The sequence below is a fragment of the Crocodylus siamensis genome, chromosome 3, assembly GCF_052110815.1.
Source record: "Crocodylus siamensis isolate JL-2025a chromosome 3, ASM5211081v1, whole genome shotgun sequence".
Classification (NCBI taxonomy): domain Eukaryota; kingdom Metazoa; phylum Chordata; order Crocodylia; family Crocodylidae; genus Crocodylus; species Crocodylus siamensis.
The window spans coordinates 73,770,286-73,797,733 of NC_143397.1; the positions used below are offsets into that span (position 1 = coordinate 73,770,286).

Consider the following 27,448-nt stretch of genomic DNA (forward strand, 5'->3'; position numbering starts at 1 on the left):
CTATGATTCTAAGGTACTTGGTACTGTTGAAAGGATACTTAAGCCACTGGAAAACCTGGACACAGATACATCCTGCATCATTACCTGAAATGACCTAAGGACTCTGGAGATTTTCTGGTAGAATTAAATTCCAGTGTTGCCCTGTGGGGTCAGGCCAACTCTCAGGATTTCAAAATTGTGCTGTTAGATAGGAGAGTGTGACAAAATTGCACATATACAAACACACAAACCAATTAGGGGCATGCACACACACACTACCAGCTCAGGCACATACACATCCAAACCAGCCTAGGGACATACATACCTATCACCAATTCAAGCACATATACTATACACCTCAAAAATTAGACCCAGATCACTAATTCATATATCATGCACACAATGACATATATATATATATACACATACACACACTCACAAGTTCACACACATATAACCCCCTACACATAGACACAGGTAAGTTCCTAACCTGGATGGTACAGTGTGTATATGTGTGCTCAGGATACCTGGAAGAAGGTTCAGGTGAGAGAGTTAAAGTTGCCAGAACCAGGATTAGAACCAGTGGACTACAGAGAAGCTGGCTGAGGAACTGAGGCTTGGGTTTACTTAAGGTAAACTGGGACTGGAAACTGAGGCAGACAGCTGAGATATTGGGGAGAGAGGGGAACAGATAAGTGGTGGCAAGGAGGAGACAGCCAGGAAAGAAACTGAGGCAGAAACCTGGTTGCTCAGGGGAAAAGGAAAAGGCAGAGGGGATAAGACAGTGGCAAAGAAACAGGGGGGTTGGAGGCAGAGAGGATCTCAGGGTAGGTGTTGGAGATGGCAGTGAGCCAGAAGCAGGAGAGGGAGAAATGAGGCAGAAGTTAGATCAAGGAGCAGAGCCAAACTGTAGTAAAGCAAAATCCAACGTAGGGGTCCAAATATCAGTTTTATTACATAGACAACACACTACACAGCCCCATGAAGTTACTGGTTCACACACACACATGCACTCACAATGGCAGCAGGAGAAAGAGACTCAGTGGAAGGGCTGGAGTCTAGGTAGGGAAGAGAAGCAGAGTCCAAGTCCTTGGTTGAAGAGGGGGTGGGGGGTCATAGCTACCTATCCAGGCTGGAAAGGGGTAGTTGTCCAGTAGATGTTGTTGTAAGGGAGCGAAGAGGGTGCCGAGCCTGGACGATCCCGGCAGCGGCGGGGCCCGGCCCGACTTCCGGGTCGTGGCAGAGGGCAAGGGCCGGAAACTTCCCCCTTACAGGAACCCAGAAGCTGCTGGTGTGGGAGCAACCCGGGCCGGCTTAAAAGGAGCGTGAGAGGTGGCGGCGGATCCACAGGCGGCAGTGGACCCAGTGGCGGTCGATCCAGAGGCGACGGCGGGAGTCGACGCCGGCGGGAGCACGCTGTGGAGGATCCAGGCGGCGGGGAGGAGAGGAAGGACCTTTTGGGGCCGGCAGAGCCCCAGACAAGGTAGTTAACGGAGGGAGGCGGCAGACGCCAGCCAGGAGGAGCACCGGGAACACAGGAGCTGCCGGTACTCCAATTCTTTTGTTACTTGCCGGAAGACGAGGGCAGAGTAGCCCCGTCAGCTAACTTAGGACTAAAAGCAGGGGAGGGGAAGGAGCACCCCACTCCCCGGCTGACAAAGAGGCTGGGCGCACGTTGAGGGCGGGCTGTGTCCATAGGTCCCTCATCCGTAACGGGCATTCTGGTTGACTGTGTTTATATTGGTGTGCGCGGACCAGGGCGCGTCGTGCTGAGGACTGCTCCAATAGATTGATCTACCCGGTGGATTGGGTGAGGGTGTAGGGGTGGAGGAGCCCTCAGGACCCCAGGACCCAGCGGAGGACAAGAGTCTCATTTTCTGGACTGCACGTGCCATAACATCTGAACCCAATAACATATCATCAAAGTCGTGGCAGGAAAGGACGGCACGTAGGTTCGTTGAGGCTGGTGAGTCTGTACGTGTATCTCCCTACTAGGGGTCCCCCGAGAGGGAATTGACCGGCGACGGACGGAGCCGGGGCGAACAACTCCCACACAGTTGTCCAGAGGTGGGTCGCCAGCAGGGCCTCTGGGTGGATAGGTGGTGTGGCATGGTACTGGTCCAGATGGAGAGGACGTCCCACTGGGTCTGTCTTCACTGCCCCTTTTTATAGGGGCAGACCTTGTGTGACCCTAGCAACAGGAGGCATGCCCAGGCAAGGGTCAGCCCCTGGTGTTGTGAGCATGTGTGCTCCATGCAGGGATATGCAGTTTTGGGTGCCTGTAATGGTGGGGTACAATGGTAGAGTTGCTGGTTCTGCAGGGTCTTTTGTCTTTCAAATGCTGGTCTTGTCTCTGTTTCTGGGTGAGGTCCATGATTCCTGGGTGAATCAATGTGAGGTGATGGCCTGGTCGTTACAGGCCATTCAGTTGAGGCCTGCTACCATTGTATTTCAATCATTCCCAATCACTCTCATTCATCTGGGAACCAATTAACATGGGAGGGGTACATGAATCATACAGTTGCAACACAGGGGATGGCCAGACAGAGGACACAAGATGGAGGCTTGACATTCAAAATGGAAACTTGACGTGATTTATGCTAATTTACATATATAGGCCTAAAACAGTAATCACATAATATAAAAGCAGTACAAACATAATAATTATCACTTATAAAACAGTGGGTATCGATATCAAAATAGCAGTGAACTTATTTGCAAAGAGGGGAGAGAAAAATAAAACTTGCTACCTAAAATAAAATGTTAAAGCTTATCCTACATCTTAGCTTACTTATACTTATCTATAGGGAATAGAGAGGGAGAGAAAAAGTCAGAAATTGTTGGGGGAGGGGAGGGAATGCATTTTAAAATAAATAAAAAAGAAAAACTGGAGTTTTTGCTACACCAGAAGTTAAAGGTCCAACATTAATTATAATCTTCCTTGTATTGCCATCAGTTTCAGCTTGGGGGGTAGAAAAATGGAATGCTCACTACAAGTAGGTTGTTTGTATTGGGCTATATAGGGAAAGACAGTCTCCTTTTATTGCCTAGGTGCCCTGAAGGCTGTTGTTGAGCAAAGAAACTGAAAGTGCTACCGTCTCAATACTATCAGCCAAGTAGTGCACCATGACATCCAACAATATAGTAGTTAAGAGAATAGAGAGGATGGATATATTTTATTTCCTTGCATAGCTGATGGGAATGTCGGCACCTCTGTGATGTACTGAGCATGTCTACACAAGATGCTTTAATGCACAGCGGACTGTTCTTCTGCGCATTAGTGTGTCACGGCAAAAACCGTGCTAATACACTAATGTTCAGGAGATTTAATCTACTGTGCATTAAGCATCACAAAAAACATTTGCCTTTGCTACTGTGCATTAATACAGCTACCACACCTTTATCTAGTACCTCATCTTAGAGGTACTAAACTGAATTCACAGTAGCAAAGGCACATTAATGAATGTGTAGACAAGCCCACTGTGAACTTAGCACTGCTAAGTGAGCAGATGCAGGAAAATTTGCCAGTGCTATGTGGACTTGTTTCTTAAGAATATAAACTGCTGCCGGTTGTATGGAAATTGGTGTGTGGTTTGGGCTGGGTTTCCTTTCGCACCACTGAAAACAGGCTGTTACAACATCACATTTCCATGCCTCTGGCCATATGCTAGCAACCAAAAAAGGGATTAAAGAGAGTTGTTAAATGCCTAGCAATAACAGAGGAGGACAATTTTAAAATATTTCATTCTGCTCCATTAAGCTTCCTTTTCTGTACAGATTACTTTTAGTCAAAGCTCTAATACTTTGTCAGATTGATTGTTACATGCACCTCCAAAATTCATATTGGTGCTTTTTTTCCTTTTTCTCCCTTTTTTTTTAAGGAGATGAGGAAGAGTGGTGGTGAAGGAGAAAGGAAGAGGGTGTTCAGAGTTACCTCCTTCACACGTTGAACCTTTCAAAGCAAAAGTGAATATTCAGAGTTAAAGCTAACCCTGGGGTTTATCCAAAAAATGCAAAGTCCATAGCAAAGGTTATTATTAGCTAAATAAGAGCACACTGTTTGAATGTTTAAAGTTTTTTAAACATGTGAAGTAGAAATTAAGCCATTCTCCTAGAAACTTACATTTTTCTTTATTTGAAAATGGCTCCTACTTTATCCTGGCAGCAGACCCATTCAGAGTTAATCATCTCCCATGGAGTCAGATCTTGCATTCCAGTTACCATGCTACATGGACTTCTTATCTAGATAAATTCAGATCCTATATGTCCCTCTTCTTTGAGCCAAATATCACTTCTGTGCTCCTCCTACCACACATTCTCACAGGAGGCTTGTCTCCCTTCCCTAACTTTGATTTCTTCTTTTTGTAAGAGAACTTTCAATTGTCACAAGAAGGACAGGTTCTTGCCACATTGTGGGCTTGTCTACAAGGTAAAATTGACCAGGATAGATATAGAATAAGCTACACTGCAAACAGCTATTCCAGATAGTTCATGCATGAACTTTCTTGTACTGGAGGAAAAACAGCCACAGAGGGAAGTGTTCCTGAATAGCACCTGTAAATTTTATTTCTCAGATCAGTTTATGAACCCAGAGTGAAGGCTCTATTGGAGAGGGGAAGTCATGGGGTTATGGCAAGAGCATTTGTATAAACATAGACTAGTAAAAAAAAAAACTATTCATCCAGCATGGATTAAGCTAAATAGGGAAAGAGCACTCATTTTGGATAAGCATGTGAATTATTCAAGAATAGCTATTGATCTTTATATTCAGATCTTACTGTAATCCAAATTAATTTCCAAGAAACCAAAAGCCCTCAGAGTTTAAAGGTGGAGAAAAAGAATTGGCATATCAAATATTATCTCTGTCTCAAATTATTTCTAGCCTCTAGGCAGCCCAATTTTTTCCCAGCATTAAATCCACAGTTAATTACAAAAAAGAAAGAAAACAATACCCTCATAGCTGATAAAAAGTGAAGATAATGGGAGTTTAAAATAGTAATTGCAGCTTATAGGCCTGTATTATTGTTTGGGGGAAGAATTCTACAGGGTGGCACATTTTACAGTTTTAACTATGGATACAAAATAGACTAGTAGCAATTAAGCCAAAAAAAACTGAATGAAAAACTCCCAAATTTGTATGCCATAACTCTAATATGGCTTAGTCTAGAAATTGCACTTTGTTTTACCTTTTTTTTGTCCTGCACAATCCTGCAAAAGCACGTAAAACATTGTTCAGGTATTTACAAAGGGGGTTGTTTTTGTTTTAAGTTGATTTAAGTGTAAAAGGTGCAATTATTTCTTTTAATTTGTGTGTTTTTAAATAGCTAAACAGCTCAATATGGTTTATAAACTGCATAAAAGCTTTTTTGCAGACCTCACTTAAAAAATAAAAACATGCAGGCACATAATAAAGTAGTTATAACCCACAAACTATCAATAAAAGAGCTCTTTATTAATAGACACACAACAAAAGCAGCAATTTTCAATATACAAGCAGCATTAAGCTCCCCAGATACCTGTCAACAATATATATGAAGGAGACACAGGCACACAATTCTACCTCCAGATTTATGAAACAATCTGTGTGTATCACCATTATGAAAAAATGATTTAAGAAGGATAATTTCTCATTTTCCCTAGTCTTTAGGAAACAGAATATTTATTGGAATCAGAGAAGTAATACTTAAATTTAGATCAAAGGAAATGTGTTTTGGAGGTGGTGGTCTTGCCAATTAATTTGATTAGCTTGGAAACAAATCCAAAAACAGAAGGCATTTCTAAATGTGAGCTTGTACACATTTGCCTGGTTACATAACTGCTAATATATTCTCTATTTATTCCACAACAGAAAAAAGGGGATCTATGACCTTTCAGGTTACAGTTCTCTAAATGATCAGAAATCCTTCTTATGGAAAATCTCAGGTTGCAGACACACAGCATATTTACTCCTGAGCACTTTACTCTGGAGTAAAAGTAGAACTGACATATCACATACAGCCCAGCATCAGTCACTCCATTCTGAAATAAAATCACTCATTGGATAATGAGGAGTAACTATACACCTCTGTAATTACACTAGGTACCAATTGTGTCCCCTCCTTTCATCCATTTCATCCCTGTGTGGTTGTTTACTATATATGAAACAGCTCCCCTGCCATCTGATAGCCAGGTGCTGCAACAGTTTAAGGGAGGTGGCTGTGTGTTTAATACCTTATTTGGAGTGAAACCCAGGGTAAACTCTGTATATAGTACACAGGTGGGCAAAATATGGCCCATTGGCTGGATCTGGCCCACTGAAGCATTTTGTCTGGCTTGCAGCAGGTCTCTCAGTCCTGCCCAGCCCAGGCACAGGGGGAAGCCTAGCCCATGGCGCAAGCTGCTGGTCCGCCACTGTGGGCTGTGCAGCAGGGCTGCAGTGGCTCGATGGCCAGAGTTGCTTCCCAGCAGCCCCTGCAGCAGTGGCTCCTTCCAGCTGCCTCTGCCAGTCTCTGCTACTGTTACTGAATCCGACTCCTCTGCCCAGGCACCATTAACGATGTGTAGGGTGTGCATGCAGGTGCACGTGCACCCGCTGAGATTGGCCATGCACTCCCTGGAAACACCAGCCGCGAAACCGAAAGTGCCAGAGGAAGTGCACTTCTGGTTTCACTTATTTTGCCACTGGTAGTTCTGCTGGGGGACCCCACTCCCCCATGTCAGTTATCAGTTGCTGGGGACTGCACCCCATTGGCAATCTGGTGCCCCCCCCAAACTCAGAAGGCACCAGTTGCCTCTGTCAGGCACCGTGGCCCGTCCACCCTACACCCACTCCTGGGGGGTGCCAGACAGAGCAGGCAGGTTATCCATGAAGTCTGGCTCAGGGCATGCGTTCTGGAGCAGGATGGGCAGGCAGGGCCAGGCCAAGATCTTGGAGGCATGATAGATTTCATAGATTTCATACATTTCATAGACATTAGGGCTGGAAGGGACCTCGGGAGATCATCGAGTCCAGCCCCCTGCCCAAAGGGCAGGAAGTCAGCTGGGGTCATAGGATCCCAGCAAGATAAGCATCCAATTTGCTCTTGAAGGTGCTCAATGTAGGTGCTTGAACCACCTCCGCTGGCAGACTGTTCCAGACCTTGGGGGCTCGGACAGTAAAGAAGTTCTTCCTTATGTCCAGCCTGAAACGGTCTTGCAGGAGTTTGTGACCGTTCGACCTCGTCATCCCTTGGGGCGCTCTGGTGAACAGACGTTCCCCCAGATCCTGGTGGTCACCCCTAATAAACTTATAGGTGGCCATCAGATCACCCCTGAGCCTGCGCTTTTCCAGGCTAAAGAGTCCCATGGCTCTCAGCCTGTCATCGTAAGATCTGTTTTCCTGACCTCTGATCATGCGCGTGGCTCTCCTCTGGACTCTCTCAAGCTTCTCCACATCCTTTTTGAATTGTGGAGCCCAAAACTGGACGCAGTACTCCAGCTGCGGCCTCACTAAGGCTGAGTACAAGGGGAGAATGACGTCCCGGGATTTGCTCGAGAAGCATCTATGGATGCACGCCAGCATTTTGGTCACTTTACTAGCCGCAGCATCGTATTGCAGGCTCATGTTCATCTTGTGGTCAATGATGACCCCCAAGTCTTTTTCTTCTGTAGTGCTAACCAATGTAGCACTGCCGAGCCTATAAGGGTGCTGCAGGTTTTTCCTCCCAAGGTGGAGAACCTTGCATTTTTCGGTGTTAAACACCATGAGGTTCTCGTCTGCCCATTTGCTGAGCTTGTCCAGGTCAGCCTGGATCACCCGCCTATCTTCTGGCGTGGATGCTTTGCCCCAAAGTTTGGTGTCATTGGCGAACTTGGCCAGTCCACTCTTAACTCCAATGTCCAGTGTGAGGCTGGCGCCCAGGACAGCCATGATCCATTGCCTATCGTCCCTGCAATGGGTACCAGTTCTACAGGCAGGGTCATGCAGAAAGCAGATCATGACTGTCCCAGGCCCTGGCCCCATGCTGTCACCACCCCAAAATCACAATCCAAGCCCTGACCCCTGTCCTGCCTGCCTATCCTGCTCCCAAATGCCACTCCACACCTGCCTGTGGCCCCATCCCATCTGTTGCAAGCTGGGTTGTGGGGTGGGGGGTGCTGACCTGGCCTCCGACAGTTCAGCAAGACTCTCTAATTGGCCCTTTGGCCCAAAAATTTGCCTACCCCTGCTTTAGTAATTCTGTCATGTGTCCACATTCTCAGAAATCTCAGGAAATACTAATTGGGCTTTATTGAATAATCAGAAAAGGGCAGATTCCTAGCAGCCAGGCTTTGCATCTTTCCTTTATGGCCTCTATCTTTCAAATACTCTATCATGCAATAATAGGGTTGGGGGGCACAAAGGGGTGGGACAACAGAAACATGAGTTTCTTCTAACACTGGACAAGAACCTTTATTCAAATAAGGAAGGTTGGCAGGTTGTCCCTGAAGCAATTATGCCTAACTGTTTCACTGTACCTTCCTCAGACCGCTCCTATGTAGCTTTCTGCCACATGTTTAAAGAAATAGTACATATACCCTTATATCCTTCATGATTATGACACATATTGAGTCAAAAGAGTTTCAAGAATGGAAGATTATCAAGGTTAGGTTCTTTATTTATATTTTAAAGCCTCCCAATCCTGTTCAATTCAATTTGTTATTCATTTGATATATATCAATGTAACCTTAAAAGTGACTGATATGCATAAACTATTCAGTGCAATCAATTAAACTGTCAAGATTAGAGTCAAAGCTCTGCTTCCAATAGTCACTCGTGTTGGCTGCCTACACCAAACTTAACTGTACTGGTAACCCTCACTATTCGTGGGTTTGGCATTCATGGTTTCAAATATTCATGAATGCCAAACCTGCATTTTAAATACACTTTATACACATACAGGAGCTCCTCAGGAGCTCCGTGCTTGCTGCTGCTAGGCTCCCGTGGCTATACTGGGCTTCTGCCACCGCTGCCATCATGCTCCCACCATCACCACAAGAGCCATGCCTCCCCCCCCACCCCCCGGGGCACTGCGTTCATGAACACAGTGCCTTATTCATGGATTTCGCCATTCGTGGGGGATACAAAAATGTATCTCCCACAAATGGTGAGGGTTGCTTGTAGTAAGAAAAATCAGACATCTTCTACATTCATAGATGCATAGATTCATAGAAGTTAAGAGCTGGAAGGGATCATCAGGTCCAGCCCACCCTGCTTAAGGCAGGCAAGACTGCTGAGGTCAGATGACCTCAGCGAGGTGTGCATTCAGTCACCTTTTGAAGATCCTCAAGGCAGGTAATTGTACCACCTCTGTTTGGAGTCTATTCCAGACTCTGGATACATGACCCATAAAGAAGTTTTTCCTAATGTCTAATCTGAAGTGACCCTCTATCAGTTTATGACCATTATTCCTAGTCTTCCCCTGGGGTGCCTTGGTAAACAGGTGTTCCCCTAGCCCATGATGTTCACCCCTTATATACTTAAAGGCTGCCACCAAGTCCCCTCCGAGTCTTCTCTTCCCCAGGCTGAACAGTCCCAAGTCCCTCAGCCTCTCCTTGTATGGTCTGTTCTCCAGATGTCTAATCATTCATGTGGCCCTCCTTTGGACTCTTTTCAGCTTCTCCACATCCTTCTTGAACTAAAGATCTCAGAACTGGATGCAGTACTCCAGCTGTGGCCACACCAATGCTGAGTAGAGCTAAAGGATGACATCCTTAGTCTTTCTTGTGATGCATCAGTTGTTGCAAGCCAGAGTGTTGTTCACTTTGCCAGCTATAGCATCACACTGATGGCTCATGTTCATTTTATGGTTTTATGGTTAATTGTGATCCCCACATCTCTTTCAGTTGTGGTGTTGTCAAATGTAGCACCACCACGCCTGTAAATATGTTGTGGGTTATTTCTTCCCAGATGGAGAACTTTACATTTCTTGGTGTTAAACGTCATCAGGTTTAGATCTGCCCACTTTACAAGCCTGTCAAAGTCAGCCTGTATCCTCAGCCTGTCTTCCAGCGTGACCGCACTTCCCCATAACTTGGTGTCATCCACAAACTTTGCCAGTACGTTTTCCACATCCATGTCCAAATCATTGATGAAAATGTTGAAAAGTGCTGATCCAAGTACAGGGCCTTGAGGGACACTATTGGTCACCTTTCACCATGTCAACTCCGTTCCATCTATTAACACTCTCTTGGTCTGACCTTGGAGCCATTTTCCTAGTCACCAGAACATTAAGTTGTTGAGGCTGCAACTTGCCAATTTTACCCGGAGGGCATCATGGGAGACCAACTCAAAGGGCTTTTTGAAATCCAAATATATTACATTGACCACATCTCCATTATCCAGGTGGTGAGTTACCTGGTTGTGGAAGGAAATGAAGTTGGTCAGGCATGACCTGCCCACAACAAAGCCATGTTGCCTGTCATTTATAGTTTCATAGTTTCATATTTGGTAGGGTCGGAAGGGACCTGAGCAGATCATCAAGTCTGATCCCCTGCCATGGCAGGAAAGAGTACTGGGGTCAAACAACCCCGGCAAGGTGTTCATCTAGTCTTCTCTTAAAGACCCCCAGGGTAGGAGCCAGCACCACTTCTCTTGGAAGCTGGTTCCAGATCTTAGCTGCCATGACAGTGAAGTAGTACCTTCTGATGTCTAGTCTGAATCTACCCTCTGCCAGCTTGTGACCATTATTTCTAGTCACTCCTGGTAGTGCTCGGGGAAACAGGGACTCCCCCAATGCCACATAGAGTAGGCCCCATATGGGGGGCATATAGATGGCATAGAGTAAGGTCCACATAGGTGGGCCTGAAGGGCTGCAAAGGAGCATGTAGGGTAAGGTGTATGTGAGGGGCCTGAAAAACTGTACATAGGTCAGCCCCAATAGTTCAAAAATGAAAGCCCCAGTGAAGGGGCATGAGTTGAGGCCCCAGTGAGGAGACATGAGGCCAAGGTAAGTCTCCAGACACCTGAGGCCAAGTTTGGGCCAAAGTCTGAGTGCGGCTTAGCAATGGAGCTGGGGGAGTAATAATAGGAAGTTTGAATCAGTGCCCAGCAATGGGGCCAGGGGAGTTAGGAGTACTTTGGATGCCATCTGTGAGGCATGGGACACAGTAAAGGAAAGGCTGGAGTTGTGTATTATGCCCTTGGCATTGGGTATTAAATGTGCAGCCAAATGCCTTGTTAAAAATTTCTAATTGGTTTAATCCAAGGTGAGGCAGGTGGGTAAACTGCTCTAGACAGGTGGGTAGGCTGCCATTGTGATTGGTCTCAAGATGGCCCTGTCACACCCTCACATAAGGGAATTGTTGTTCTCTTATTCCATTGTTCTTTTATTCCATTCTGAGAATCACTTTATATTATTGTGATTATATAGCTCTCAGTTTATGAATTGCTTTTTATCATGTCCCATTTCTTAGACAAAAACTATGAATTCCTTATAAATTACCTTGAAAATTTGCCCATTACCTAAAAGTTTTAAAATACATGCACACTTGATAATAAGTAAACCTCCAGTACTTTTCCTTGCAAAGGTTAGCTTATATTCTAAAGGATACTCCTACAGTCAACACTAATTTCTATATTAAAACATGAGAAACAAATCTTAACCTTTCTATTCTTTCTCTTCCCAGGTGTATACTTTCTAACTACCACATACTACAGATCTTAAGTCAGCTTCCTACTCTGCTGTAACAAAGAAGAACTATCAGGCTTACTATTTTCACTGGTCATTTCTATTTTTGTGATAATAATGAACCTGATTATGGACCAGAATCCCATTGTTGTAGGCACTGAACAACTACACAATTTTACAACCCATGAGCAAATCCACTTCTATTTCACCCTTCAGAAACTGAGTAACAGTGGAGAAGTAAAGGGATTTGTCTCCTGCAAGCACATTTAGAAATTCTAGTAAATGTGCCTTCTCTCTGAAGAGTGTAAGATGCTACCCTCATCTGCACTCTATAAACCATAGGAATTTTCTCCATCCAGAGATAACTATCTTGTTTTACCTAATCTCCTCAGGTGAATTAGAGTGGATACTTTTGTATTTTTCCTGGAGTGGTATCATCAAACTTTCTGCCCCCAACCTGTTATGGAAATTGCTGGTATAAACTTCCAAATAGAAAGTTACAAGGCGCATATACATGAGATGCTTAACTCCACGGTAGCATAGTTTATTGTGAAGTAAGTGCACACATCTATATGTGTGCATACTTACTGCACAGTAAAAACCCCTAATTGCAAGTAAATTTGATACCTCCAAATGCAGGTATTAAATTTACTCACAACTATAGTTACTGTACAGTAACACATGAGTAGATGCGACACAGGAGCAAATTTACTCCCAAGTCAGCATTGCCACTAGGGGCCAGCCTGAGGCTAGTTCCAGGGCTCCAGGCTGGGATTCTCTCCTACCCCAGGGTTGGGCTGCATCTCTAGGCTGCTTTCTGCAGGCATTTTGAGCCCTGGGGCACATCCCCTTGTGCTGGCCACAAGCTAGGCTCACCAGCCTGCCTGCATCCCAGCACTGCTGCCTGGAACCACAGTACTGCACACCTGCCAGGTCCACATTGTCCAGACCTGCAGGCTGCTGTAACCTTCTGCAGGCTATGGCCAGGCCTACCAACACCCAGACCCAACTGCAAACAGCTTCTGGCTGCTGGGGTCAGCTTCAGTTCCCTGTAGCCCACCACAGCACCCTGCCCTGAGCCCACAGGTGTTTTGGGGCATTGCCTCAGCCATGCAGCTGCCAGGCCCCTGCGCTGGGCACTGCTGGCAGCTGCCTGGGCCTGCCAGCACGGGGACAGCCATACAGAGGCCCAGAGAGGCCCTGATGATGATGTTCTTGCTGACACTCATGCCCACCACTCAGAACCCCAGCTGGTTGCAGGAGGAGACTGGTGACCTCATGGTGCCGTGGAGCAAGGTAGAGGTGCAGTGCCAGATCGAGTGGGGTGGGTGCTCCATGGGCCTATGACAGGCTGCTGGCCAGATGCAGGAGTGCAGATACAACCAGTCAGCATGGCAGTGCCATATAAAGGTCAAGGCCTCATGGACATAGTGGACTGCCATTACCAACCACAATCATTGATCAGGGAGTACCTGGAATCCATACCCTTTATGCAGCAACTGATGGACAAACTCATGCCCCAGGACCCAGGCCAGAGCCGTGCTGTCTACCGTAACACAAGCAGTCTGTCCAAGCCCCTGCCCTGTCCTGGCATCTGCACTAACACATCACCAAAGTAGGGTCCCTCAGGAGGGAGAGCTGCATGGTGGTGTCCTGCCACTCCAGGTATGGCTAGAGCTACACCAAAAGGCCTCAGAACATGACCTGGGTCATCCTGAAGGCCTCCAGCTACCGGTTGTCATTCCAGGTCTGCTAGACAATATGCCACCACCAGTCCTGCCTGGTCTGATGGGCCCAGAAGTAGTGGGACTGGAGGCCCGGGAGGGTGATTGCAATCCTGGTGGTGAGATCCTGGAGCCCATCATAGATTCATAGATTCATAGATTCATAGATGCTAGGGTCGGAAGGGACCTCAATAGATCATCGAGTCCGACCACCTGCATAAGCAGGAAAGAGTGCTGGGCCTACATTACCCCAGCTAGATACACATCCAACCTTCTCTTGAATACCCCCAGGGTAGGGGAGAGCACCACCTCCCTTGGGAGCCCGTTCCAGAGCTTGGCCACTCGAACTGTGAAGAAGTTCCTCCTAATATCTAATCTAAATCTGCTCTCCTCCAGCTTGTGGCCATTATTTCTTGTAACCCCCGGGGGCGCTTTGGTGAATAAATACTCACCAATTCCCTTCTGTGCCCCCCTGATGAACTTATAGGCAGCCACCAGGTCGCCTCTCAACCTTCTCTTGCGGAGGCTGAAAAGGTCCAGTTTCTCTAATCTCTCCTCATAGGGCTTGGCCTGCAGGCCCTTAACCATACGAGTGGCCTTTCTCTGGACCCTCTCCAGGTTATCCGCATCTTTCTTGAAGTGCGGCGCCCAGAATTGCACGCAGTACTCCAGCTGCGGTCTGACCAGCGCCCGATAGAGGGGAAGTATCACCTCCTTGGACCTATTTGTCATGCATCTGCTGATGCACGATAAAGTGCCATTGGCTTTTCTGATGGTTTCGTCACACTGCCGACTCATGTTCATCTTGGAGTCTACTAGGACTCCAAGATCCCTTTCCACTTCCGTGCCACCCAGCAGGTCATTTCCTAGGCTGTAGGTGTGCTGGACATTTTTCCTCCCTAGATGCAGCACTTTGCATTTCTCCTTGTTGAACTGCATTCTGTTGTTTTCTGCCCACTTGTCTAACCTGTCCAGGTCTGCTTGCAGCTGTTCCCTGCCCTCCGGCGTGTCCACTTCGCCCCATAGCTTAGTGTCATCTGCAAACTTGGACAGAGTACATTTCACCCCCTCGTCCAAGTCGCTGATGAAGACATTAAAGAGTATCGGTCCAAGCACCGAGCCCTGTGGGACCCCACTGCCCACACTCTTCCAGGTCGAAACCGACCCATCCACCACAACTCTCTGGGTGCGACCCTCCGGCCAATTCTCCACCCACCGGACTGTGCAGTCATCCAAGTCACAGCCCCTTAACTTGTTCACCAGTATGGGGTGGGATACCGTGTCAAAGGCCTTCCTGAAGTCCAAGTATACGACATCCACCCCTCCTCCTGCGTCGAGGCGTTTTGTGACCTGGTCATAAAAAGAGACTAGATTGGTCAGGCACGATCTACCTGCCACGAACCCGTGCTGGTTTCCCCTCAGCATAATTTGTCCTGCCGGGCTCTCACAAATGTGAGCCTTGATAATTTTCTCAAAGATTTTGCCAAGGATGGAGGTGAGACTGACTGGCCTATAGTTACCCGGGTCCTCCTTCCTCCCCTTCTTGAAAATGGGAACCACATTGGCCCTTTTCCAGTCCTCCGGGACTTGACCCATGCGCCATCATCAGCATCCCTGGTGGGGTCCAGCCAGACAGATAGGGTCAAGGCAGCAGGTGCGCAGCAGTGGCCCTGGATGTTGCATGGTGGGTGGGCAGCTGGTCACTGTGTGAGGAGGAGCCAGGAGGGGTGAAGCAGCCATGTGCCAGCTGTCATCACAGAAGCTAGGTGCACAGTGCAGGGTGGTGGTTGTTGTTGCCAGGGGTAGAGGCAGCCACAGCCATGGTGCAGGGAAGCAGAGGCGTTGAGGAGAGCACTTCTGCATGCTGTCCATGCACTGTGCACAGCACTCCTGGCAAGGGAAGTGGCTGGTCAGACAGCAGTGAGTGGGGCTGGCTTTTGAAGAGGGCTGCTGGCTGCTGACAGATGTGGCCAGAGCCTGGAGTTCCCCCAGTGGTGGCTGGGCCCAGGATGCGGGAGCAGATTTCCTACTATTGTCAGCAAATCTGCTCTCACTTCCCTGCACATGTTTAGCAGTGTTTACCCATGAGCAATTTATTTGTAAGTAAACTGATGCCACAGCAAATCCACTTGTAGGTGCACCCACAGAATCATAGAAAGTAGAAAGGGAGCAAGAGGTCATTTAGCCCAACCCCCTGGTCAAGGCAGAATCATCCCTTCCTAAACCATCTCAAGTTGTCTAACCTGCTCTTAAAAACTTGCAGTGATGCAGCTTCCACTGCCTCTCTGGGCAGCATGTTCTAGTGTTTGACCACCCTCATAGTGAGAATGTTCTTCCCAATCTCAAACCTAAGTTTCTCCTGCGGCAATTTAGGTCCACTTGTTCTGCCCTGTGGCTACAAAAAATTGTCTCTTCTCCATCCTCCATATAACCACCATTTGGGTATTTGAAACTATGTCAACTGAACCTTTCACTGGGCATTATTGATGCAACTCTAATATATTGAAATTAGATCTTTCTGAAAATAGTAGTGGAACAGGCTCCCCAAAACACTTACCAGAGTCCCAATTAAATGGACCTGACAAGAAACTGATGTCAGCTTTTGCAGCTAAAATGTAAACATCAGTGGCTTCCTAAAATGTGCCCCCACTTGACTCTATAGCTTGTGATTTATATTCATTCAGTCAGAGATTAGAATAATACTGCATGACTTATGTCACTGGTGAATCAATTTTAAATGCTGACTAGCAATATACAATATTACCAACAAGGTATTCATAATCAAAGTAAAACCAAAAAACTCAATAAAAATGTTTTTAAATTAAGTAGAAAATTTAAAAACCCCACAATATTTTTGTACATACTCTGAGCTGAGAAGAAAGAAAAATCCTTAATTATTCACATAAGCTGTTCATAAAGAATAATTTATTACAGTTATTGGGAAAAAATATTTCTAAACACCCAAGAACTGCTGCGAGTTAAAACTATGCAAGTTATCATTAGCAGGATATCCTCAGTTGCAAGTTGTCCTCCAGTGCACCTCCATCAAAACAGAGCATCTAAACCGGGGTGGGCAATTATTTTGGCTGGAGGGCCATTTAATGAGCTTTGTTGAGCCATCAAGAGCCACAAGGGTAGACCAACCCCTTGGGACTACATTTTGGGACTACAGGTCCCCCCCCCAACCCCTGACCTTTGCCACCAGAATCCCGCCCTTGCCCAGGTGGTGCTCCTTTTGGGAGGGGAGGTTGCCATTTGAAACAGAAAAAAAACCAAATCATACACTAAAGGTCAAACCCGTACTATAACTTAATTCAATTTTTATTACAAAAAATATTTTTGTCATGATTTGTGTTTGTGTAGTGTATATAGAGGTGATTACATAATAGGTAAAAATAAAGCCTTACTTTTGTATATTGTGTGTGGGGGAGTGTGTGGAGTGTGGTTGGGGGTGGAGGTGTGTATATGGTAGAGTGTAGGGTTTGTGAGAGGGTGTGGCTGTGTGTGTGTGGGGATGTAGGGTATGTTGTGAAGTGTTTGTATAAGTGGTGGAATTGTGGGGCAGAGTGTGAATGTGTAGGGTTTATGGGGTGTGAGGGAGGGTTGGGTGGTGTGGGAACCCCCCACACACTTCTCCCCATGGTGCACAGCCTCTGGCGCTGACAGCAGCAGCAGCAAAAGTGCACAACTCTGACCAGAGCTGCACTTGGCAGCAAGAAGCACAGCCAAGCTGGCCTGTCTCTATTGCATGGTGCTTTCTGCAGCACGTGTGTAGCTTCCAGTACTCACATGCCACCAGGAGGAAGCCCTGTGTGATGGAGCTGGCTGCCTTCCATGCTCCCTGCCACTTCCAGCAGAGCCTTGGCAGCTGCATGTGGTGGGGTAGGCACCTGGCTCCATCGTATGGGGCTTCCTGCCCCGGTGGGGCAAGTGCTGGGAAGCTGCACATGTGCTGCAGGGAGCCCCGTGCAATAGAGGCAGGCTGGCCTGGCTGCACTCCTTGTTGCCATGTGCAGCTCTGGATGGAGCCGTGCACTACCAGGTGGCAGAGCCTGTGCAGGCCATGAACACTCCAAGAGTCCCCACCTGCTGCTGATGCTGCTGCTGGCAGCAGGGACTGTGCACCATGGGGGGAGGGTGTGAGGGGTTCCTATACCCCCCACCCTTCCTCACACCCACACCCTGCCCACCCGAGCTCCACACTCCTGCTGCCCCACTAGGCACAGGCTCTGCGCTCCTGCCGGCACCAGCCCCATGCTCTCTTCCCCCACCCAGCTGCAGCTCCCACCTCCACCCTGCCATTTCCCTACCCACTGCCCTGATCAAGCACTGAAGCAGGGAGATGAGGAGGAGCCACTAGATGCCAGGGAAGCAAAGCATGTCCCCCAGTGGCTGCAGCAGTGGCAGCAGCAGCCATTCCCAGAAGCTGAATCATAGACTCATAGAATCATAGAAATAGGGTTGGAAGGGACCTTATAGATCTTCAAGTCCAACCCCCTGCCATGGCAGGAGAAAAAACTGGGCTCAAATGATCCCAGCTAGGTAGGCATAAAGCCTCTTTTTAAAGACCCCCAGGGTAGGAGCCAGCACCACTTCCCTTGGAAGTTGGTTCCAGATCCTAGCCGCCCTAACTGTGAAGTAGTTCTTACGGATGTCTAATCTAAACCTCCTCTCCAACAACTTGTGGTCGTTATTCCTTGTTATGCCAGGGGGGCGCTAGGGGAAACAAGGTCTTTCCCAAACCCTTCTGGTCCCCCCTAGTGAGTTTATAGACTGCCACCAGGTCCCCCCTCAGCCTTCTCTTGTGAAGGCTGACCAGGTTCAGGTCCCGCAGTCTCTCATTGTAGGGTCTGCCCTGTAGTCCCTGGATCATGCGTGTGCTAGCTGAGCCGGGCCCTTCCATACATGAGGGTGAGAGCAAGAAGCATGGGCTGAGTGAGGTACAATTAGTTGGTGGGTACCCATGGGCTGGACAAAATTGTCTGGTGGGCCAGATGTGGCCCATGGACCATATTTTGCCCACTCCTGATCCTAGCACAACCCCCTGCACCCCCTCAAAAAAACAAAAAAAAGCTGAAGTGGAAAACATAAAAATATATAGGAGAGCCTTTTTTAAAGCATATTATTCTTACCCATGATCAACTTTCCAAAATAACAAATTATATTTTAAAAAAGGCATGAGTATAATTCCATGAGTATAATTAAGCAGATAGCTGTTCACTAAAAATACCAGAAGGGAAAGTGACAAATGCAAGGTACATTTAAGTGATGCTGCAGAGAGAGAAGTCACAAAGATCAATCAAAATGGCAGTCAAAAATTGTCAGTGAAGGTTGGCTTTATTTATTGTGGCTTTATTTATGTATGCATCTAATAGAAATCCTTCCTTTAGGGGAAGGATTTCTATTATATGCATGTAGGTCAGCTTATTTTACTCCCTAAAATTATTCAGAATAGGGCACATTTTGCATAATGCCCAGCAGTTAAGTGCCACATTCTCAATTGTGAGATTTACCTTTTCATATTTCACATTCTCATCATCAAGAGTTAAGACTCCTTTATTAAACAGAAAGATGTAATCCAGTCTAAAGTTACTTTCTTGGACAAGCAGATAGAAGATTTTGCTTAAATTCTACAGGAGGTAGAAAGGAAATTTGAAAATAGGAGCTAGAGTCTGATTTCAGTTATCCTAACATTCATGATGAAATCATTATGTGACCACCAGATTTACAAGCCTAACACAAATCAAAATCTGCCCTATAGAGATGAAAGCTGATGGGCTAGGTGCAATCAGATGTGAAACATCAAGCAGAAATTAACTAAATAATCCATAAAATAAATCCTGGAAGTGGAATTTCAATTTAGCTGATAGGAAAGGCCGAGATAATTTTTCCCCCTCTGTTGAAGGAGCTGAGAAAGAATTACATATTCCGTTTTCCTTCTACAATGTATCATGGAATGTTTTGCAATAGACGCAAGCATTATTTTTGGACTGTCCTGAGTGGGTAAGTAATTCCTTATAATATTTCTACAAGCTGGACCTTTTCCACAATATATTTTTCTTCTGGGAAATGGGATCTCTTAAATGAATTCATTTCACAAAAAAATGACAGAATGATAGTCCTGGAACATGAAGTCATCTCCTTATTGTGCAGGTGAGAAAAAATTGATTCCTCTACCTCTATGCTTTCTTCTTGACTACAAATAGCCATCTTTAGAGGCAAATGACAGTTCTGCCCATTCAGTCCTCACTCATTTTGATAAAATGTCAATAAAGATATCAATTAGGCAAATTTTCCAAAAATTTCATAGATTTTATAGATTTTTAGGGTCGGAAGGGACCTCAGTAGATCATCAGGTTCAACCCCCTGCCCTGGGTAGGAAAGAGCGCTAGGGTCAGATGTTTGCCCAGTCTCCTCCTAAAGACCTCCAGGGTAGGGGACAGCACCACCTCCCTTGGAAGCCCACTCCAAATTCTGGTAAACCTTACTGTGAAGAAATTCTTCCTGATGTCCAATCTAAATCTGCTCTTTGTTAGTTTGTGGCCATTGTTTCTAGTCACCCTACGGAGTGCCCTGGTAAACAGAGTATCTCCTATTCCTTGATGCCCCCTCTCCTTCCTGCCCCCCCCCAATGAATTTGTAGATGGCCAGCAGATCACCAGATCACCTCTCAGCCTTCTCTTGTGGAGGCTGAAGAGCTCTAGGTCCCTCAAACTCTCTCCATAGGGCCTTACCTGCAGGCCCCAAACCATACGTGTAGCCCTCCTCTGGACCCTCTCAAGGTTGTCCACATCCTTCTTGAAGTGCTGCACCTGAAACTGGACACAGTACTCCAGCTGCAGCCTTACCAATTCCACATAGAGGGAAAGTAACACTTCCTTAGACCTATTTGTGATTCATCTGTTAATGCATGATAGAGTGTGGTTATCTCATAATTATCTCATAGGATGAACCCCCAAAAATGTGAACTCTCATGGAGGCCCAATGGAATGCTATTATCTACTTTGACTGTATACACTTGAATTTTCCACATACCTCGGTTTAGATATTTCCTTTGAAAAATTCAGCTTCTACAGGAAAGTGTTGGTTCTCCAATACAAGTCCTTACCAACAGGTTGTGAGGATTACTTCCTACTTTCATTTTCTAGGAGTAAACAAGAAAGTTTATTTTCTCACTGAAAACAGTTCTTTTGGTTGTCTTGGTTTGGTGAATGCACAAAACTGACTTTTTTTCCAACGCACCTATAGTTTCCAAAGAGAGGTGTGTATTATCCCAACAAGTCAGCTGGGATAATCCTAGAAGAAATTTTAGATTGATAAAGGATTTCCCCAAAGGTACTTCTTCCTCTGTTTTCTGAGAAGTTAGTTCAGGAAAATAAAATCCAGAGACAAAAAATAAATTTACCATTATACAGGAAAATACATTTTTTGTGGGATAGCCAACCAGGCCCCATCACAGAGGCAACCACCAATAAGTTAGACGAAAATGCACTTATTCTCTTCAGTAGATTCCAAGACTCTTCCAACTTATGGAGAAAGTTTCATTTTTCTTTCAATCAAGTTCCTGGGTCCTTTGGTTCTGTGTAGAGAGAACTGGAGCACAGTACAAGGTTGAGTTTAAAACACCTTTGTATCTCTATGATTCTGACTCTGAGCTATAGTGCTGATCTACACTGTGATGGTTCTATCAGTTTGTATGGCCATTGTGCCATTATGCTGGTAGAACATAACTGGAGTCCCATGCACTTAAGTCTCCTTGCAACCTGTTCTCTACCCTGCCTGGTGTATTGACCTTGAGTTTACATTGCATGGGAATCTTACTTTTCCTGCTTCCAGTACTAGGAGAGATGCTGTGGAGGTTATTTACTCCACTGGAGTCTCTTCACAGTGCTAAAATAGTGTAGATCAGAGATGACCCATAGCACACATGCCAGAAGCGATAGAGGCAGATGCTTTTCAAGGGATATGCAGGCCCAGGGCACTCAGTATGGAAAGGCACTGGAATGGAGGCAGAGAGCAGAGAGTAGAGAGCACTCTACTCCATGGAGTAGAGTGGGGACAGACACTGCTGCAAGAGAACATGTTAGGTGTCACCTCCAGGAGCCAAGTTAACACTTCCCTTCACATACAGTTGCCAAAGAATTCAGGGCTTTGGATCCTCATTTGCCATATAAATCTGTGGCGGTTGCAGAGCCAGGGAAGGGTTACCTTGGCTCTTGCAATGATAGTGCTTCTTGCAGCAGCCACTTGCTTCTGCTCCACTCCACAAAACTAGCAGGTGGCTCAAGCCCCCAGTGCCTCCATCCTGGCTCAATTCCAGCAGCCCATGCCATAAACTCTATCAGGTACACCTCTGGGGGTTGCCAGGGAAGCATCCCAGACTTAGCAGAGGCTTGACCAGTCCTGTAAAACCTCAGTTTCAGTTCTGGGGCAACTGCCCAGGCTGTCTACCATAACACCAAACTTATTAGTCCTTGAAAATCAATGTCAAGTAGATTGATGTGGTAAAAAAGCCAGTAATTTCTTTCTGGATCTTTTTGATCAAAAACAAAATTCTTGTCTCCTGGAATTCTTTTTGACTTCTCTGACATTTTTCTTTTATGGGAGTTATTTTTTGTTTGTTTCATGGTGGGGTTTTTTTCGCTTTTTGTTTTTTTACTAAGTTACTCTTTTTTGAAAGTAAATGCCAGGCAGCCTTAATAAAATCTAGATCTGGGTAAGTCAGAAGAAGCACGTTTCTTCACATTTCTATTATACACAAAACAAAGCATGCTACATTTCTGATAAATGTAATGACAAGCAACCTCCTATTCTTATGCACTGCCATCATGTCAACACAAATGTCTGGGGTAGAAGCATCTTATACCAATGAAAGATAAAGGAGAATGTTGTTCCTAAAACACCGAAATGGGCATTGTACCAGCAAAATAAAATAAACCCATTGGGCCAGATTTTTAAAGGTACTTAGACACCAGAATAAATGAAGAAATCACCATGAAGTATAAGTTAGGATGTGTTCATACAGCATATAATTTACTCTACAGTAACTGCCACACTTATGCTCTTACTCTACACAGTGAAAGTGGGATGAGCTACCTTGTATTGACGACAATGGGTGCACCCGCACATGGAAGCACGTGAATTTGCAGCAGCTCATAGATTCATAGACATGGAAGGGACCTCGGAAGATCATTGAGTCCAGCCCCGTAACCCAGGCACAGGAAGTCAGCTGGGGTCATAGGATATCATAGCAGATAAGCATCCAATTTTCTCTTGAAGGTGTTCAAAACAGGTGCTTGAACCATCTCCAGTGGCAGTCTATTCCAAACCTTGGAGGCTCGGACAGTAATGAAGTTCTTCCTTATGTCCAGCCTGAACCGGTCATGGAGGAGTACAAGGGGAGAATGACGTCCCGGGATTTGCTCGAGAAGCATCTATGGATGCACGCCAGCATTTTGGTTGCCTTAGTAGCTGCAGCATCACATTGCAAGCTCATGTTCATCTTGTGGTCAATGATGACCCCCAAGTCTCTTTCTTCCATAGTGCTAGCCAACATAGCACTGCTGAGCCTATAAGGATGCTGCAGGTTTTTCTTCCCAAGGTGGAGAACCTTGCATTTTTCAGTGTTAAACACCATCAGGTTCTCATCCTCCCATTTGCTGAGCCTGTCTGGGTCAGCCTGGATCGCCCTGTCTTGGTGTGGATGCTTTCCCCAAAGTTTGGTGTCATCAGCAAACTTGGCCAGTCCACTTCTGACTCCAATGTCCACATCATTAATGAAGACGTTGAACAATATGGGTCCAAGGACAGAGCCTTGGGGGACCCCACTGGTCACAAGACACCATGATGAGTGACTTCCACCAACCCCTGGTCCGACCACAGAGCCAGTTTCCCAGCCAGCGAATCGTGGTGGACCCAAGGCCACAACTGGTCAGTTTCACCAAGAGGTGACCATGGGATACCAAATCAAAAGCTTTTTGAAGTCAAGATATATGACATCAATCTCTTCTCCCTTGTCCAGCTTATAGGTCACCTGGTCATAAAAGGAAATGAGATTGGTCAAGCAAGGCCTACCCACAACAAATCCGTGCTGGCTATCCCTTAGGATGTTGTCGTCAGCCAGTTCATTAAGGGTGGCCTCTTTAATAAACTTTTCTAAGATCTTCCCCGGGATAGAAATTATGCTGCTGGGCCTGTAGTTTGCCGGATCCACTTTCCTACCTTTCTTGAAGATAGACATCACATTGGCCTTCTTGCAATATTCATGTACTTCACCAGAGTGCCAGGAGTTCTCAAAGATCCATGCCAGGGGATGAGCTATGATGCTAGGCAGCTCCTTGAGTACCCTGAGGTGTAAACTGTTGGGGCCGGCTGACTTGAAGGTATCCAGCTTCTCAAAGTGTTCCTTCACGAGGTCATCATTGAAAAGAAGTGGTGCAAATTTGAGCCGGAGCTATTTGCCTCAGTATATGTGCTTGGACATGCACTTTGTTGTAGAGTAAATTGTGCCACTTGGGGCAAAATAACCCTGCCTAGCTCCTCCTGGATCTGCAGCCAGCGGATGCTAGAGCCTGGGGCCAGCACGTATGCTTTCCCCAGAAGTATAAAAAGCTACCTTGTCCTTGCCCCATCAGTACTAAAAGCTTCTCTGGCAAGTAGCTCAAGCCTACTCGCTCTCAGGAGCTTCTGGGTCCAGCCAATTGGTACCTGGGGACAATACTCCTTGTGCCAGCTGGACTGCTGAAGCAGCCCTGAGAGTTCTTTGAACACTTTACCCACTGCAGAAGTCTGGCAGTGGAGGCTGCTGTCTGACAGTGACCTGCTGTGCACCTGCAGACCCAGATGGGGACTGCCCAGTCAATAGAGGCATCTTCTGTTTTGGGCCAGCTGCCAGTGGGCTGTGGCTGCAGAGCTGGCCTCAGTGCAGCACTACTACCATACGTGCCCCCTGCCTGGCCATCTGGGCAGATATCACCTGGAAGATGTTCCAGGTGTGGTGGCCTGCTTTGAACTCTCATTTGGCCAGGACATCAGCCACAGGCAGCTGGGTCCAAGGTGCAGCTCTGAGCAGGCAGGGTCCTGGCACTGGCCTCCCTAGCAGGAATTCTGGTGTTCCCTATTGGAAAACTGAAAAATTCCTGATAAAAAAAATCCCAGAGTCACTCTGTAAAATACCTCAAAATCCATGTTCCTCCACAATTAAAATAAAAGACCACTATAAAGAGGGAGAGAGTTTCATAGTTTCGTAGTTTCTAGGGTCATAAGGGACCTGTGTAGATCATGTAGTCTGACCCCCTGCCATGGCAGGAAAGAGTACTGGGGCAAACAACCCCAGCAAGGTGTCCATCCAGCCTCCTCTTAAAAGACCCTCAGAGCAGAAGCCAGCACCACTTCTCTTAGAAGTTGGTTCCAGATCCTAGCTGCCCTGACTGTAAAGTAGCGCCTCCTGATATCTAGCCTAAATCTACACTCTTGCCAGCTTGTGACTGTTATTCCTGGTCACTCCTGGCAATTCTTGGGGGAACAGTGACTTCCCCAGTGCCTGCTGGTCCCCTCTGACTAGTTTGTAACAGGCTACTAGATCCCCCTTCAGCCTTCTCTTGTGGAGGTTGAACAGGTTCAGGTCCCATAGCCTCTCCTCGTAAGGCCTGCCCTGCTGCCCCCAATCATGCGAGTGGCCCTCCTATGGACCCTCTCAATGTTGTCCACATCCCTCTTAAAGTGCAGCTCCCAGAACTGGATGCAGTACTCCATCTGCGGCCTGACCAGTGCCACATAGAGGGGGAGTATCACCTCCTTGGACCTGCTCGAGATGCATCTGTGGATGCATGACACGGTGTGGTTGGCCTTCCTGACAGCATCCCCACACTGCCGGCCCATGTTCATCCTGGAGTCAATGATGACTGTTCTGGTCCCTGCTTAGCAAAATGGAGGCAAAGAAATCGTTAAATATGTTGGCTTTGTTGTCTGGTGTGATGACCAAATTTCCTAACATGTCCTGCAGGGGCCCCACATTACCTGGAACCTTCTTTTTACCCACTATGTATTTTAAAAAAGACTTCTTGTTGTCCTTAATCCAGGAAGCTAGTCCCAGTTCTGTCTCTGCCTTGGCCTTCCTGACTGCCCCCCTGCATCCCCGAGCAACTGCAGTATAGTCATCCCTGGTGATGGCCCCTCCCTTCCATTGGGTGTACTCCTCCCTTTTTGCTAGGAGACATTCCCAGATGTTTTTGGTGAGCCATGGGGGCTTATGTGCCCTCCTGCTGCCTTTTATCCGTGTTGGGATTACCTCCCTTTGGGCTTGGAAGTTCATCTCCTTAAGGAGTGACCACTCTCCTTGGATACCTGGCTCCCCTCCCCTCCGGGACCTCAGTGCTTCTCCGACTATTCTCCTTAGCTCATTGAAGTCCACCCTTCTGAAATCTAGGGCTGCTACCTTGCTGTAGGCCTTTGCCACACTGCGCTGGATGGTGAATTCCAGCAGGCGATGATCACTGTCATGCAGGTGGTCGAGCACCTGCAGCCCCCTCACCAGGTCATCTCCCGTGGCCAGCACTTGATCCAACACGACATCTCCCCTGGTGGGGCTGTGCACCTCCTGGGTTAGATGGAGGTCCTGCATTCTGGCTAGGAACCTACATGAGCGGTCAGACTTGGCTGACTGCTATTCCCAGCAGTTGTCCAGAAAGTTCAGATCCCCCATGATGACCACATCCTTTGACTTCACTACCTCCGTAAGCTGACTTAAGAATTTCTGGTCGAGATCTTCCCCCTGGTTGGGAGGTCTGTAGTAGACCCCCACCGTTAAGTCTCTTTCCCCTCAACTGCATTGTATTCTAACCCAAAGCACTTCAGATTGCCCCTCCTCTGATACTTTGTTAATTGACAAGGATGTGTACTCCTCCTTAATATAGAGTGCCACGCCTGCACCTTTCCTTCCTATCCTGTCCCTCCTGTACAGCCTATAGCACTTGACATTCACTGCCCAGTCATGCACTGAGTGCCACCACGTTTCAATGATCCCCACTATGTCTGGGTTGGTGTCAGCTAGCAGGAGGGTGAGTTCCTCCTGCTTGTTTCCCATACTATGAGCGTTTGTGTAGAGGCATTTGAGGCCTCCTGTGGATGTGTGCACTGGCCCCCTACTTTCAGCATTACCCTGACCTCTGTCGCTTACCTGTGTATATGTTCCACTCATCAGTCTAGGCTGGGCTGTACTTGTGGGTGTTGCTTGGTCTGGCAGTCTGATGTTTCCTCCACCCTTGTCTTCCCCTTCCCCCAACGAGCCTAGTTTAAAGCCCGCTGGAGGAGATCCACCAACGTAGAAGAAAACACACACTTACCTTTAAAGGAAAGGTGAAGCCCATCCCAGCTGAGCATGTTTCTTGTTGTGATGTGCCAGTCATTGTCGAGGAAGCCAAAGCCCGCCTCAAGACACCACTACCAAAGCCACCAGTTGATCTCCGCGATGCACATTGCATGCCGTCTTCCACCTCCACTCACTGGTAGGACAGAGGAGAAAACCACCTGTGCACCTATCTCCTTTAGCACGCACCCCAGAGCATGGTAGTCCACCATCAGGTGATCAGGGCTTCTCCTGGCCGCATCATTAGTACCCACATGGATCAGGAACCATGGGGTAGTAATCGGGTGGCTGGATCATGGCTTGGATCATCCTCTTCACGTCCTCAATCTTTGCTCCAGGTAGGCAGTAGACCTCGCATGTCAAGGGGTCCTGGTGACAGACGGGGCCCTCTGTACCTCTCAGGATGGAGTCGCCTATGACAATCACTCGATGCTTTTTCCTCCTGGCCTGCTTATCTCCTTCGGCCTGCTTGGAACGTGGAGAGAATGGAGTTGCCTCCTCCCCAGTTTCTTCCTCTCCTTCCTTCTCCTCCAGAATTGCCAGGGCCTCGTACCTGTTCTCCAGCCAGACTGGAGGAACTGGTACTGCTGTGTTACGAGCAGCCCTGGTTCTGAAGGTGACCATCTGTCACTCTGCAGTGGAGGGCACTTCCCGAGGTGCTTCTTCCTTGGGTACATAACCCTGCAAGGAAAGAAAATAGCTGTCAATGTCTTCCTTTGCCTCCCTGATTCCCCTCAGCCTGCTAACCTCCT

The 27,448-nt window shown here is 47.0% G+C and overlaps 1 long non-coding RNA gene across 1 annotated transcript in view; it reads right to left on the bottom strand.

The window, feature by feature from the left end:
- Positions 1-601: 601 nt before the first annotated feature.
- Positions 602-27,448, bottom strand: part of LOC149868404 (uncharacterized) — a 359,260-nt gene continuing 332,413 nt past the window's right edge. Inside the window, exons 9-10 of the long non-coding RNA XR_016441244.1 lie at positions 20,366-27,377; positions 602-2,458 (exon numbers count right to left, since the gene is read on the bottom strand). This is a non-coding gene — a long non-coding RNA (uncharacterized LOC149868404). The remainder of the gene's footprint in view (positions 2,459-20,365; positions 27,378-27,448) is intronic.